The 13,447-nt window shown below is 42.4% G+C and overlaps 1 protein-coding gene across 1 annotated transcript in view; it reads right to left on the bottom strand.

The window, feature by feature from the left end:
• Positions 1–6,241, bottom strand: part of LOC306639477 (uncharacterized protein) — a 186,621-nt gene extending 180,380 nt beyond the window's left edge. Inside the window, exon 1 of the mRNA XM_079103098.1 lies at positions 5,971–6,241. The gene's annotated coding sequence lies outside the window, so the exon portion shown is untranslated. The remainder of the gene's footprint in view (positions 1–5,970) is intronic.
• Positions 6,242–13,447: the final 7,206 nt, after the last annotated feature.

Below are 13,447 nucleotides of genomic sequence, written 5' to 3'. Positions count from 1 at the left end.
AAGATGTCAAGTACAACTGATTTCCCAAAATACCTCAAGACACTCCTGCGACTACTGAAACTCCTGAAACTCCCTGAGGTGCCTCCATGCAGAGTTTGGGAACAAGTAGATTCAAAGATAAAGCTGGTTCCCTGTGAGGCTGGCAAAAGGGAAATAAAATTTATCAAGTGGCTCCTTTCAAGGCTGCTCAGCTAGCCTTGAAATTATTCCACACCTACTAGCTCAGTCAAAACTATTTTGTTCTCCATGAACCAAATTCTTCTCTGAAAGAGAAAAGAAGGAAGGGTGGGAAGTGAGCTGAGATAAGGACTCTGATGGTTTTCACACTTCCTTCTGTTCCCCCAAAACCCTTTTTAATCTGTTCTCTCCAATTCAAAACAAAGAACCAATAGCAGCCCCCAACCTAGCACGTCCTGGGAAACAGCCAAATTCCTTCTTTGTGGAATCGAGAACTGGTTTTCCAACCAACCTACTGACTCTTCAACCTCTGGACTCAAATGTGAGAAGCTTTGCCAAGACCTAGGAAGCACAGAGGGCCCCAAAACTGAACTGCTAACCCTTAGGACAGCCCCTTCCTCTTCCAGAATTGAAGGAATCACTAGTTAGTTTCTCCAACAAGACTCCCAATCAAATACATAACTACTGCTACCCAAGTTCACTTAAAATTGGAATTAGAAATGCTGGCTTTTTGTGTTTTATTTTTTTCTCTGAAATCCAATAGGCCCAGTTTTAAACTGCTTTAGCAAAAAGGTGATTTTCTATTATCAACTCAAATGTAATTAAAACAAATACAAAAGGACTCTCCAACTTGTGTGAAAGAAAGCTCCAAGCAGGGGCTACTTAATGAACTTAATTAAGATCTCAAGGAGGTAGCAGCAACCCAAGTGTCCATGAACAGAAGAATGGGTAAACAACCTGTGGTATATCCATACAATGGAATACGATTCAGCCTTAAAAAGGAAAATTCTGACATGTTACAACATGGCTGATCTTGAAGACATTATGCTAAGTGAAGTAAATCAGGCACAATAGGAGATGTATTGTGTGACTCTATATGTAAGAGATACCTAGAGGAATCAGAGTCATACAGAGAAAAAATGGTGGTAGCCAGGCACCAGAAGGAGGAGGTGATGGGAGTTCAAAGGGTTTGGAGTTTCAGTTTTGCAAAATGAAAGCTGTCTTAGAGTTGGACCTGGTGATGGAAACACATCAACATGAACATAGGCAATGCCACTGTGTGCCACGCACCTAAAAATGGCTTAAATGGCAAATTCTATGTATATTTTGCCATGTTTTTATAAAAGATCACAAGGGTTCCTTTCTGATAAGAGCAGGCATTGATGTAACTGGACATATCATCAAATGTCACTTGGGGAGCTTGCATAGGCCTACAGATGAGTCCATTTGGATAATCTAGAATTTAAACGTACACCGTGTTTAAAACAGAAGGACCCTGATCTAAAGGAAACAGTGTCCAAACAAGAGCAGCCCTGGAGCACCAGTAACAGAAACAGGGCCTCTACCTCTTCCAGGCCTTGGAAGGAGGGGCGAAGTATCCTCAGGAAAAAATAAGTCTCAGTCACACCCCACCCTCAGGCCCAAGTATGCATTCTTCCTTTCAACCTTGATAAGTCCCCATAAATCCAAGGCACCATGAAATGGGGCCTAGAGCAGCAGCTGGAAGACATGGGCAGATACAAACTGATCTGGTCCCAAAACCCAGTGTCCTGGGCTCTCAGGTGTTCCTGTGAGATGTTTCCTGACTACACTTGTAGAATTGATGTTGCTGAAGATGACAACCTGCAAAGGTAAAAAGCTCAGCATTCTCTTTACTTGTAGGCCTGGTCTGTGGAGATATTTCTAAACCAGGTCCTGGGAAATGCCTGGGGAGAAAGAAAGAGGGACTTCTGTGGTCACCCTGGGAAGTGCTATACGGTGCAGTCTCACCAAAGGCTCAGAAAAGTCCTGGAGTACAAAAATTGGAATCCCAACTTTCTCAGCTTCACACTCATTGGTCTTTCTGTTTTTATATGCTTAGCTCCTCTTCCTCTTGATGTCTATTTTTTTTTTTTTCAGTAGCACCCAATCTTGAAATCTGAGAGTTGGTTTTTTTTTTTTGTTTTTTTAATTGTTTTTCGCTCTCTCAACACATTCTGTTGGTTAACAAGACTTCCTCTCCCATCCACCCCCCTTTCTCCCGTCTCCTCTGCCATCACGCTAGTTTTGGTTCTCAGGAAGTCTCCCTTAGGTTGCCCCAGTGACCCCCTCATTGGCTCCCTCTCTCAGGTCTCTTCCTTTTCTAATACTATTGGAACCACCCTCTGAAGATTGCTTCTGTAGCACAGGGCTGGCTCACCACCACTACACTCAGTCTCCTCGAGTGGCTCCCTAAAGCTTGGGAAGGAAGGCCAGACTTCACCTGCCATGCAAGATTCCTCATATTCTCCCTCCAGCCCATCCTCCCAGCTTAATTTGCCAGCACGGAGAACCTAATGCTCTAGCCGGCTCAGCTATTTTCTACTCTCCAAACAGGCCTCGAGGCCCCTGACCTTCATGTACTTGCTCATCCTCAGTCAAGTTTAAACTCCACTCTTCCCCTTCTTCTTTACCCACCTTCTAAGTTTGCCTCAAATGCTGATTTTTTTTTTTTTTTTTTTTTTTTTTAATACCAGGGATTGAACTCAGTGGGGCTTAAGCACTAGCCACATCCCCAGCCCTTTTCTGTATTTTATTTAGAGACAGGGTCTCACTGAGTTGCTTAGCCATTGGGATTACAGGCATGCGCCACTACACTGGGCTCAAATGCTAATTCTTGAAGTCATTGATCTTTTCTTTGAACTCAGAGTACTTCAATAGTAGGAATCTCATAATTCTTCATAAAATCAGCTTTGATTAGTATTAAGGGTTTCAATACAGTTTATTAAGGTTGTTATTAAAGGATTACCATCTTGAATATCAAACTGTCTTACTCATCTCTAGTTTATGTGAGGACCTAACACAATGCTTTATACATAAGAATCATTCCATATATATCTGTTGGACTAATGAATAACATTTAGCCCTGTGCATACACCATCAAATTCCCAAACTTCAATTATAATCTCGAGACAGTGATAGTCAATTTTCTCTTTCTTGTACCCCAGATCCTTTTTTCTAATGATTTTGTCTTATATACAGACTATAATACACGTAGTTGGCACCTCATTTTATATACATTTATTTTAAATTAAACTGTATAGCATTTCTTATTATTAAGTGAACTGCTCAGAATAGTAGGCTGTTTTGATAAATAAAAAATATAAAGGGCTAGGAGTGGAAATTTGCAGACAGCCACTCCTACATTGTAATATGTATTATTTCTGACAAATTCTCACGCAATGGAGAAAACTACTAATTCACAGAGAGACGTCAATAGTATGCATTTTATGTGAGTGGGCATTGGCAAAGTAATGAATTTCTTTTTTTTAAGCTCAGATACAGCATGTTATACCGGTGACACATAAGAATTGCCACATGTAGCAATTAAGAACACAGGTTCTGATTTAAATCCTGGCTCCACTATTTGATAGCACAGAACTTCAGCAAGTTATTCAGCCTCAGTTTCTTCATCTGTGAGGAAGTGATAATGGTGCTTCCCTGATAAGGTAGAAGAACAAGATTGGTGACACAAGTGGACGCCTCAGTGGTCTTCATTCTACCAAATTGCTGTCTATAGCACATAGGAGAGAACATTCATTCATTACTGTCCATGCAGGCTCTGACCACAGAGCCTTTGAGACCTTTGAAGCCCTGTGTGGCCTTGAAGAAAGGCAAGCAAGACACTTCACTCCAGGATTGTTCTGAAGTTCTCAACTACCATCAAACCCCAAGGAACCATGGGAATATTCAAAACTCTTCTGTCCCCACCCCAGCCCTTTCCTCATGGAGGCTTCCCCAGAGACGTGGTTCTAAGGAACCGTGTAGGAATCACAGGAATCCATGGCCTTTGCCTGCAAGCAGTCCAGATGGCAGCCTGGTGGCCCAGCCCACAAGGAAAGCCCTCAACTTTAGCAGCCTGTCACTTACATAATTATTCCCTGCACTTGGAGGCCAACATAAACAGAGCATCTTTCTCAAGCAGCTCCCACAATGCACGAACCTTAGAACCTCACACATGCAGCCAAGCACTGGAAGGTGCTAAAGGGTCAGAGGGTTTGTGTGACCAGCAGTCCTGTTCCCCAGGGAGAGTCCCAGTTGCTTTCCAGTCCAAAATTCCCACCCAGCAGATACTGCCTGAGCTCCAGCTGTCTCCAGGTCCTAATTCCTGGGACTGGCCTGAGACACTGCGGGTAGGACCCTAACATGAGACAGCAGATCAGAGAGCAATCACTCTGGAGAAAGGCAGTGGGTGGGAGATGGGGGTCTAAAGATGGTTCCTCAGGGGTCACATTTGATGTTGTGAACTTTTTTTTTTCAGTGTTTACTAAAATGCTAGTTCTGGTAGACACTGGCAGTGTGGAAGAGGCTGGTATAGTTCTAGGAAAAAATATCAAGCAAAACAGCAAGACCCTTATTCTCCTGGAGCTTATGTTTTAGAGGGGATGGGAGAATGGCAATAATTGAACCAAGAGCATCTCAAGTCATAGCTAGTGCTTTGAAGAAAATAAAATACTGTCATTGCATAGGTGTCAGGGAAGTTGACATTTGAGCTGAGATCTGAATAAGAAGGAGGTAGCCATTCAAAGGCAAGGGGAAAGCATTCTAGAAAGAGGGAACGGAAGTGAAAGACCCTGAGATCTCAGCTTAAATGCTTATTAAAGGTTTAGAAAAGTGTTCTCAAAATTCTAGTTCAAGTTAAGGATAAGAGTAATTGTTTTAAGATTGTAAACATCAAAGGGCTACATTGGAAAGAAATTTCCCCTTGGCTTTGGACAAAGATGCAATAAGAATGTGTGTGAATATATGATATTTATATGTCTCATAAGGGTCTTTTTAAAAAGCCTTTCATGTCTTTTATCCTTTAAACTTTTATAATATAGGTTGAAAGCCTGATACAATCTTAAACTTCCAGTTCATGTATTGAGATCTTTTCCTTAGAACTAATGAAGACTTCCCTTCTGTTGGGGTGTAATTTACCTCCCTTGTTCCAGAATGAGAATGCTGTGTACTTCTAATTGCAACTATGTAAAAATATGTGTGCACATGGATTGAGGTGGGAGGATAGGAAGGAGCCGCAGTTGTTTTTCAATATTCCTTTTTTGTGATTAAAACAGGGAAGAAAAGAATACATTGTGCACAACTGTGCAGTCTCCTTGTCCTCGATGTTAATAAATGTGTTTTTAACTGCTGTTTATATCCCATGTAACATCACTACAACCTACATCCTCTCCAGGCTACAATTAAAGTTGAAAAGTGCACGAGGCTTTACAAGCCTTTGTACAGGGAGTGCGTCTGCGCACGTACGGTCCATGTGCACCCTTCTTTCTATGAGCAAGGATCTTGGGGATCCTTCAGGCCCCGGGCCATATTTCTCCCCGGGCTCTTATTAAAACCAGGTGCGAGGAAGGCGGGCCTTTCTCGGACAGAAAAGCCTCCTATTGACCCAAAGCTCCCCCTTCCGGTGTGTTTTCTAGAAGCAAAGCGGGTGGCTGCCCCAGCCCAGGCTGTGCAAGGGCAAGGCCCACAAGGGCGGCAAGTGAGGCTGGGAGTGAGCAGCTGGGGACAAGGGACATTGCCGCCCTCCGCCAGGCTGGAGTGGTGTCGGCGCACACTGCAGGTCCCCCCACCCCCAGACCATAGCTCTTTCCAGATTGGAAGAGAAGGCGGGCAGGGGAAGCCGCAAGGTCGCCGCTGGTCTGAACTTGAAACCCAGGGAATCAGACACCCTCGGGGGGGGGTGGGGGGGGGTCCCAGCAGGAACCCCCGGATTTCTGGCACCTGCCCTGGGACCAGTGCCAGGTTCCAGAAAGCCCCCAGCCTAGTAGCGCTTACCCTCAGCGGCCGGTGTCGCTCGCGCCTCCGGGGACAGGGCTGGCACAGTGGGGTCAGGTCGTGAGTGACGTGGCGGCCCCGGCAGCTGAGGGCTCTGCGCTGCCGCCGCGGCTCCCCGCCTGTCGCGCGCCCCTGAACTGGATCTCCCGGGCTGAGTGGGGGCTAGGGGGCGCTTGGCGCCGAGCCCGGTGAGCTTGCGACCTTTGATCCCAAAGATCAGCACTCCCCTATGCAACCAGTGGCCCGAAGGGGCAGAAGTGGAAGGTGATTGGGCCACTTTGCAGCAAGGACGGCGCCCCCTTAATTCATGAGAGCTGAAAGAGCACCTCCCTCCCGATGGGCTGAACCCGAACTCTAGGTTGAGGGCTCTTCCTACGTGTTTGGGTCAAAGATTTGTGGATTTGTGTCTAATTAGACTCCAGAAGTAGGGGAAAGGGCCTCAGAAGGAGGAGTGTTAGGAGGCAGAAAGTCAGGGTGTCAAGACTCAAGAGAAACAGGGATCCCACAAAAATTTGCTTCCAAATGCTAAGTGGGCATTTCCTGTTCCTTGAGACAGAGAGCAAAGCCAGCCTGTTTTGTCATTTTCCCTAATTACAGATTTTAAAAGCCCATCCCCAGAATCTTCATAGCCTTCCAGCCTGACAGCCCCTGACTTCTGAAGGGGTTACATGAAATTTACCCCCAGGAAAGAGACCAGAAAGGAGGTTAGAGAACCTTACCATCCCAATAGTCTGCCTGACAAACTCTGATCAATAATTACTCCAGTGTGGGTCACAGAGCCCATATTCTGGGTTTGGTGCCTTGCTTGATAATTAAAAGCTGTTCTCAGGCCAGAGATGGTGGCTCCTGCCTGGAATCCCAGTCAGTGGGGAGGCTGAGGCAGGAAGATTGCAGGTTTGAGGCCAGCGGGAGAACTTAGGGAGACCCTGTCTCAAAAAACAAACCAACCACCAATAAAAAGAATCTCAGCCTTATCCCTGCTACCCAGGGACAGGTAACCAGGAAATTCTAGAGAAATTACCAGGGAATTCAAAGAACCCTGGTAATTTCTGGTAGAACACAGTCTGAGCTAATTTCTCAAGTTGTGGTCCACAGCCTCTGACATCAGATTTCCTGGGAGTCCTTGGTATAGGTTCAGAATTTAAGGCCTGTACTATAGAAGAGAAGTTATACTAAGTGGAATGAGACCCAGAAATCTGCATTTTAACAAACTTGCCTTGTGAGATTTCTGCTCACTATAATGTTTCAAAACTATTAGACCTGACCCTTTATTTGACTTTGCTGAAATAATGTGTTTTTTTGTTTGTTTGTTTGTTTTTGTTTTTTGTTGTTGTTGTTGTTGTTGTTGTTGTTGTTGTTTTTCCATCTGGAACCTTCCCTTAACTTTCAGAACTGTTAGGACAGTCTTAAAAAACAAATAAACAAACAAACAAAAAAAAACTATGCTATGAAGTTTGACTTCCAAATGATTGTGCCTTATTTCAGTGTCATGAATTTTTTAAAAGAAATTATGCTGAAACATTACTTCCTACCATGTAGTACTCTAAGCACATCCTGATTGTAAATTGGGCAGATTATGCTGTGTGCTTTCTACTAATCTTGGGCTCTTTGTCATTCTGAGCCAGATATCCCCTGCCCTGTAGATTTTCTTCCACTACTTCCTTCAGGCCTTGATCAGCACAGCTTTTCTTGGGTAAAATGCAAGCTGAGTCTACACATGGTGGCTTCCAAACTGAAATGCACCACAGACTCTTCTGTGGTGTTTTTAAACTGATTTCCAAAACCACACAGAATCACAGGACTCCCAAAAGTGTGTTTGCAAAACCTGTATTTTATAGAGCATCTCACAGGATTAATGGACTATCACAAGCAGTATCATTAGAAGTTAACACTGAATTGTAATTGAAGAAATCAGGATATAAACAGAAATTTTGCAACAAAGATGTTCAGTGCACTGTTGCTTATAAAGAATTTGGAAATAACCCAGATCTACCCAGCTGTAAAAATTTGATTAAAGAAATTGTGATACATGTATAAGAAGAGTTATAAGACAACTATTAACTACACTTCAGATTTTTTTTTTTTTTAATATAGGGGATTGAACCCAGGGTGCTTAACTGCTGAGCTACATCCCCAGTTCTTTTTATTTTTTATTTTTGAATCAGGGACTTACAGTTGCTTAGGGCCTTGCTATGTTGCTAAGACTGGCTTTGAACTTGCGATCCTCCTGCCTCAGCCTCTGGAGTCACTGGAATTACAGGTATGCACCACCATTCTCTGCCAGACTATTTTTAATTAACATGAAAAAATGTATTTGATGAGTAAAGTAGAATGTGGACAATTGCTCCCTTTTTATTTATTTATTTTAAATCCTACAATGGGGATAGTTCCACTGGAAAGAATCTCAATTAGCACAGCAGAACTGGAGAACAAGTCAACAGCTTCAGCTGGATGACTATTGAGCAAGCATTTAAATGTCTTCTCCAAATTATTACAGCTGGGTGACTTCCTCACCCCACCAAGACACTCCAGGTTTAGCCTCAGGGGAAGTTTAGTGCATTAAAACGGGGAGAATGAAAAGTTTATTTACTTGCTGCCTAAGCCCTCTTCCCTGGCAGACTGGCAGCCTGATACACATCTCCAGAGAAGAGATTGCAAGATTCTTCCCTGGTGAATCTGACCACCAAGGAAAGGTGTAGACATGAGGGGCTCTTGTCACCCTGTCCCTAAACCAATAATTGACAAGTCCTATCCAGGTACACAGTACTTCCAATCAGCTTTTTTTCCCCCTGCCCCAGTGGGCAGGTAGCCAAGAATCACCAGATGTTAGAAGAAAGATTCTAATATTAAAGATAGATGGAAGAGTAAACAGGGAAAAAAAAAAAAAAGTAATATGGAGGAAACAAGGAAGAAAGAAAGGAAAGAAAAAGTTTTGTCTTGTTTTTTCCCCCATTGAAATTCTCAGAGATAGAAGAACAGGCTGTTGTTTAGGGGTTTTTTTTGTTTTTGTTTTTGTTTTTGTTTTTAAGAGGGAAATGAGAACAAGGCAGATCTCTTGGGCATTAAGTATATGACAAAATGACCAAAGGATAAAACATGTAGATAAAAATATATGAAAATAAAGGGCACCATGAGTCATGATGATGTATGCCTGTAATCCCAGCTTCTCCAAAAGAAAAAAAGGGAAGGGACAGGAAGGGGCACAGCAGCACTACAAGTTGAAAGGTGACGGAGTGGAGACTTAGGGAAGCCTTGAACTACGTGCCATGCACTGTCTGAAGTCCTTTTCAATTCGTCCACACAACAACCAGTGAAATAGGTACTACTATTATCTCCACTTCACAGAAGACAAATCTCGAGTTCCAGAGGAGCAAAGCATCTTGCCCAATATGACACACATAGTAAATGGCAGAGCTGAGCCTTGAACCAGGTGTGTAGCTGCAGAGTCCAGGATCCCTACTGGGACATCATACTGGAACAGCACCTTCAAAACTAAAATGCGTCCATCTCAGAATTATGTACCTAGGCAAGTTATTCCTAACTGAGAAGGTATTTTTAGACATGCATGTTCTCAAAAAATATACAATAGCCCTCTATCTGTATCTGCTTTCCATGGTTTCAGGTGCCCATGATCAACCAGGGTTCAAAACTATTATGTGGAAAATTCTAGAAACAAACTATTCATAAGTATTAAATTGCACACCACCCTAGAGAGCTTGATGAGATCTCATCCCACGCTGCTCTGTCCCACCTGGAAAGTGAATCATCCCTTTATCTAGCATGTCCATCTGCAGTCCACCGGTTAGTCACCTAGTAGCTGTCTTGGTTGTGGGGTCAACTATCACAGTATCACAGTGCTTGTGTTCAAATAACATGTATTTTACTTATAATGGCCCAAACTGCCAAGAGTAGTGACACAAAGGATGAGTAGGTCAACAAACACAAAGGACAGATTAACTCTGGTACTATGTGACAACACTGTGGGACATATAAGAAAAAACATTGTATTGTGTACATAGGGTTCAGGACCATCCATGGTTTCAGGCATCCACTGGAGGTCTTGTAACTTGTCCCCTGTTCCCAGTGTACTTGTCATGTACCCTTTCTTTAAAAGGCATAAAGGACAAATAGTCATATTAATGTGAGCACTAAATATTGATCCAATCAAATTTATGATCAAAGAAGATGAGGTCTGAGCAATGAGTACTAGGGTGAACAGGTCGGACAAAACTGGAATGTTATGTTCCTTAATGGAAATGAGCACATAAAACCTAAGCGGAAAATCAAGAAGTGGCTTTTAGATGTACATGTTAAATACCAAAAATAACCAGAAGACTTAAAAGCAGTTGCCTCCAAGAAGCAGGAAATTGAGTAGGCGGCCCCCAAACAGCTATTTTATGTGATAAACCCTGCAGAACTATTTGGCTCTTTAAACCCTGTGGGATTGTATAAGTTTGGTAAAAATCAAAACTAATTTTTTTGAAAAAGAAGACCAACACAACTTTAAAGTTCCTCTAGCTAGTCCAGAACATCTGCTTCAACTTCCTTCTTTCCTCAAATCCAACCTGCTTTCTCCCTCCAGCATGGTTTTCTGCATGACACTACTATTATTCTCTGCCATCATAAAAACATTTTCATAAAATCGTCTTTTGTGACCTAGCCAGGGATCTTAACTGTGGCTTCCATCAATTATCCCGAGAAACGCATTTCAAATTCTAATCAATTTCCCCTCAAACTTTTAAAATTCTCCTGGTTATTAATTGGGGACTAAATGATCCATTCCCTCAGGGCTTTACTACTGAAAAGATATTTGAAAAATAAGAGACTATTGCGATTGCAGTCAATGCTGTGCAGTTGGCCACAGCCACTGAATGATGTAGCTACTGGAAAAAGGAGGGGTCATTAGGGAAGACGCCATCACAAGGCTCAATTTAAGCTGAACCTGGGAAGATGGATTGTCACTTGCATAAATGGTATCAGTCAAGATTCTTCCATGCAAGTGACAGATACTCAAACTAGCTAAGCCAGAAACAGAATTTATTGACTCACCTAACTCAGACATCCCAAGGGACTGGGTTCAAAGGTTGATCCTGGCCTCAAAGTGTTGCTAAATTCTCTCCCATCTCCATTGTTCTCCTCTATAGTTCCAGTTCTTTCTTCCAGCTTTACAACATGGAGCAGTGATGAGGTGGGTGGAAAACTATATATTTAAATCCCAGGGGAAGATCCTGACTGGTCCCTCCATGGGTTCAGGTGAATGGGTACTATAATTGGCCAGGCCTGAGCCAGCTTCCAGAAAAGGGAAGATTGAGGATAAACTGCTGGACTACAAAAAAAATAATACCTATTACAGCCCACTATAATTGTACATACCAAATATCCTCTAGTGGAGATTTATTAGAGCTGGGCCAATTGGCAATGTAAGTGAAATGTCTCATAAATGCTAAAGCACCATGAAATGTTGGTTGTGAGTCAGTACTAAAATGTAAGTTTGCACAGACCCTGCCCAGCCAAACTGCAATTACTCCTGGATCCTTTGCTCTCCGAGTGGCTTAAGTTTTTCTTTCCTAGCAGATTCATTTGTCACATTTTCCCTCCTATTGGCCTCTTTCTTCAAACCAAGTCTGCTTCCAACTGCAATGAAAAATTTGTTCATGTCATTTTTCAGAGGAAGTCAGAGGGACAAAAAATAATGTCCAAAGTTGGAATAGTTTGAAACTCAAAAATAATGGATATATGTGTGTGTAATCAGATTGTTCTCAGCATCCTTCACTCTACCGTTCCCCTAATCTATTGAGTCACTTTCTTGGCCTCATTGCTCCCGTCTCCAAATAAGCCAAAAGTATTTTGCTGATGCTAGCTGCAATTTATTGAGTGATAGGATATTTGTAATACACCCAGAGACTGAGTTTAGAGCCCTGTGGATTAGGCAATTAATTGGTAGAGAAATATTTTTGCCATCTAGAAAAAACAAACCTCAGATTAATTAACAGCCTCCATTGGAATTTCCAATTTTCATAAGCCTACTTTAGACATCTGATGTTTAATTAAGTGTGAGGTGTTCAGTTAGTGCTGACAATGTCAAGTAGGCTAATTCCTAAATTTGTTTCTGATAAACCTCTCATTGATGTCAACACATGAACACTTACTGGTACATTAAGCATTGTATTGAAAGATAATATGGAGGAAGTCTACTACTTGTGAGTCTGAGGTTTGCTTAAAGACGTTAAGTCAGACCCTGTTGATTCTCTCTAATAAACATGAGCAAAATCTTAGGACGTGGCTTCCAATTCTGTAGCACAGAATTAGCAAACCATGACATTTTTGGACGACTACCCAAGACCATTCTCAATCTACTCTTTCCTTGCTAACTTCAAATCACAGGTACCAAAAAACTCCAGGTATCACTTTCCCAGCCTCCTCTGCAGCTCACAATGGCTATATGATCCAGTTCAGGCCAATGGATGAGAGACAGAGATGGTTGGGGCATTTGGGGGAAAGATTTTCCTACCCTAATTAGAGAAAAGATGCATGGAAAGAAAGCCCTTTTATTTCTAGCCTCCCGGCCTCCTTCCTGTTTGGGTCACATTTGAGAATGTGATGACAAAACAGAAAAAGTTAAGGTCACTGGAGATAACATTGAGCCATTAAACCAACTGGAATGGTCTGCCTTCACGTTTCATGTTCAGTGAGGGTAATAAATTCCTATATTTCAATCACTGGGCATTCTGTCACTTTTAACCAATAGTAAGTCTTATTATCTGTAAATAATTCAGAGATATGAATTACTTACCCAGTTACCATTCTGTGCCCTCCCCTTCTTGACCACACAGATTTTCATTTAGGTGTCCTCTCACCCAATATATTCTATGTAGCCAATGGAAACAGATTCTGCCTGTATTTCCAGGGATGATCACTGGTTGGCATATATCAGTCAATAAATTCTAACCCCAAGGGCCTTGAATAAGCATTGATTTAAGAGTTAGCTGTGACTGGAAGTTGTCCAGCCAGAGTCAATCTTTGAATTCTTGCTGGGATGCTGGAAAAGAAATACTCTCTCACCTTTTTGACTATGCAAATGCAAAGCCTAGAACTGCAGCCATTTTGCTACCAAAGGCAAGTCAGCCTCCGGATGAAGCTGACACCACAGAAGACCAAAGAGAAAGAAAGAAACCAAGTCCATGATAATGCAGTTGAAGTGCTGGATCACCCTAGTTTTGGCCTTGCTGTTACATGAACTCAGAAATCTCTTTTATTAAAGCCAGTTTGAGTGGGATTTTCTGTTCTTTGCAACTTCAGGAGACAATCTAACTCGATATGCTTCCTATCTAGACTGCTAAGCAATAGGCAAAGAGTTAAACTGAATGGGAATCTTTAAGAGGCAAAAGCAAAAATACTCCTCTATAGCTCAGCCACATTAGGTAGGTGTGCAGTTAACCCAAAGGTGAAGAAAAGAGTGATGTCAAACTGTCACATG

The sequence above is a fragment of the Sciurus vulgaris genome (genome assembly GCF_902686455.1).
Source record: "Sciurus vulgaris genome assembly, chromosome: 11".
Classification (NCBI taxonomy): Eukaryota; Metazoa; Chordata; class Mammalia; order Rodentia; family Sciuridae; genus Sciurus; species Sciurus vulgaris.
This window is presented reverse-complemented; position numbering and strand designations above follow the sequence as displayed.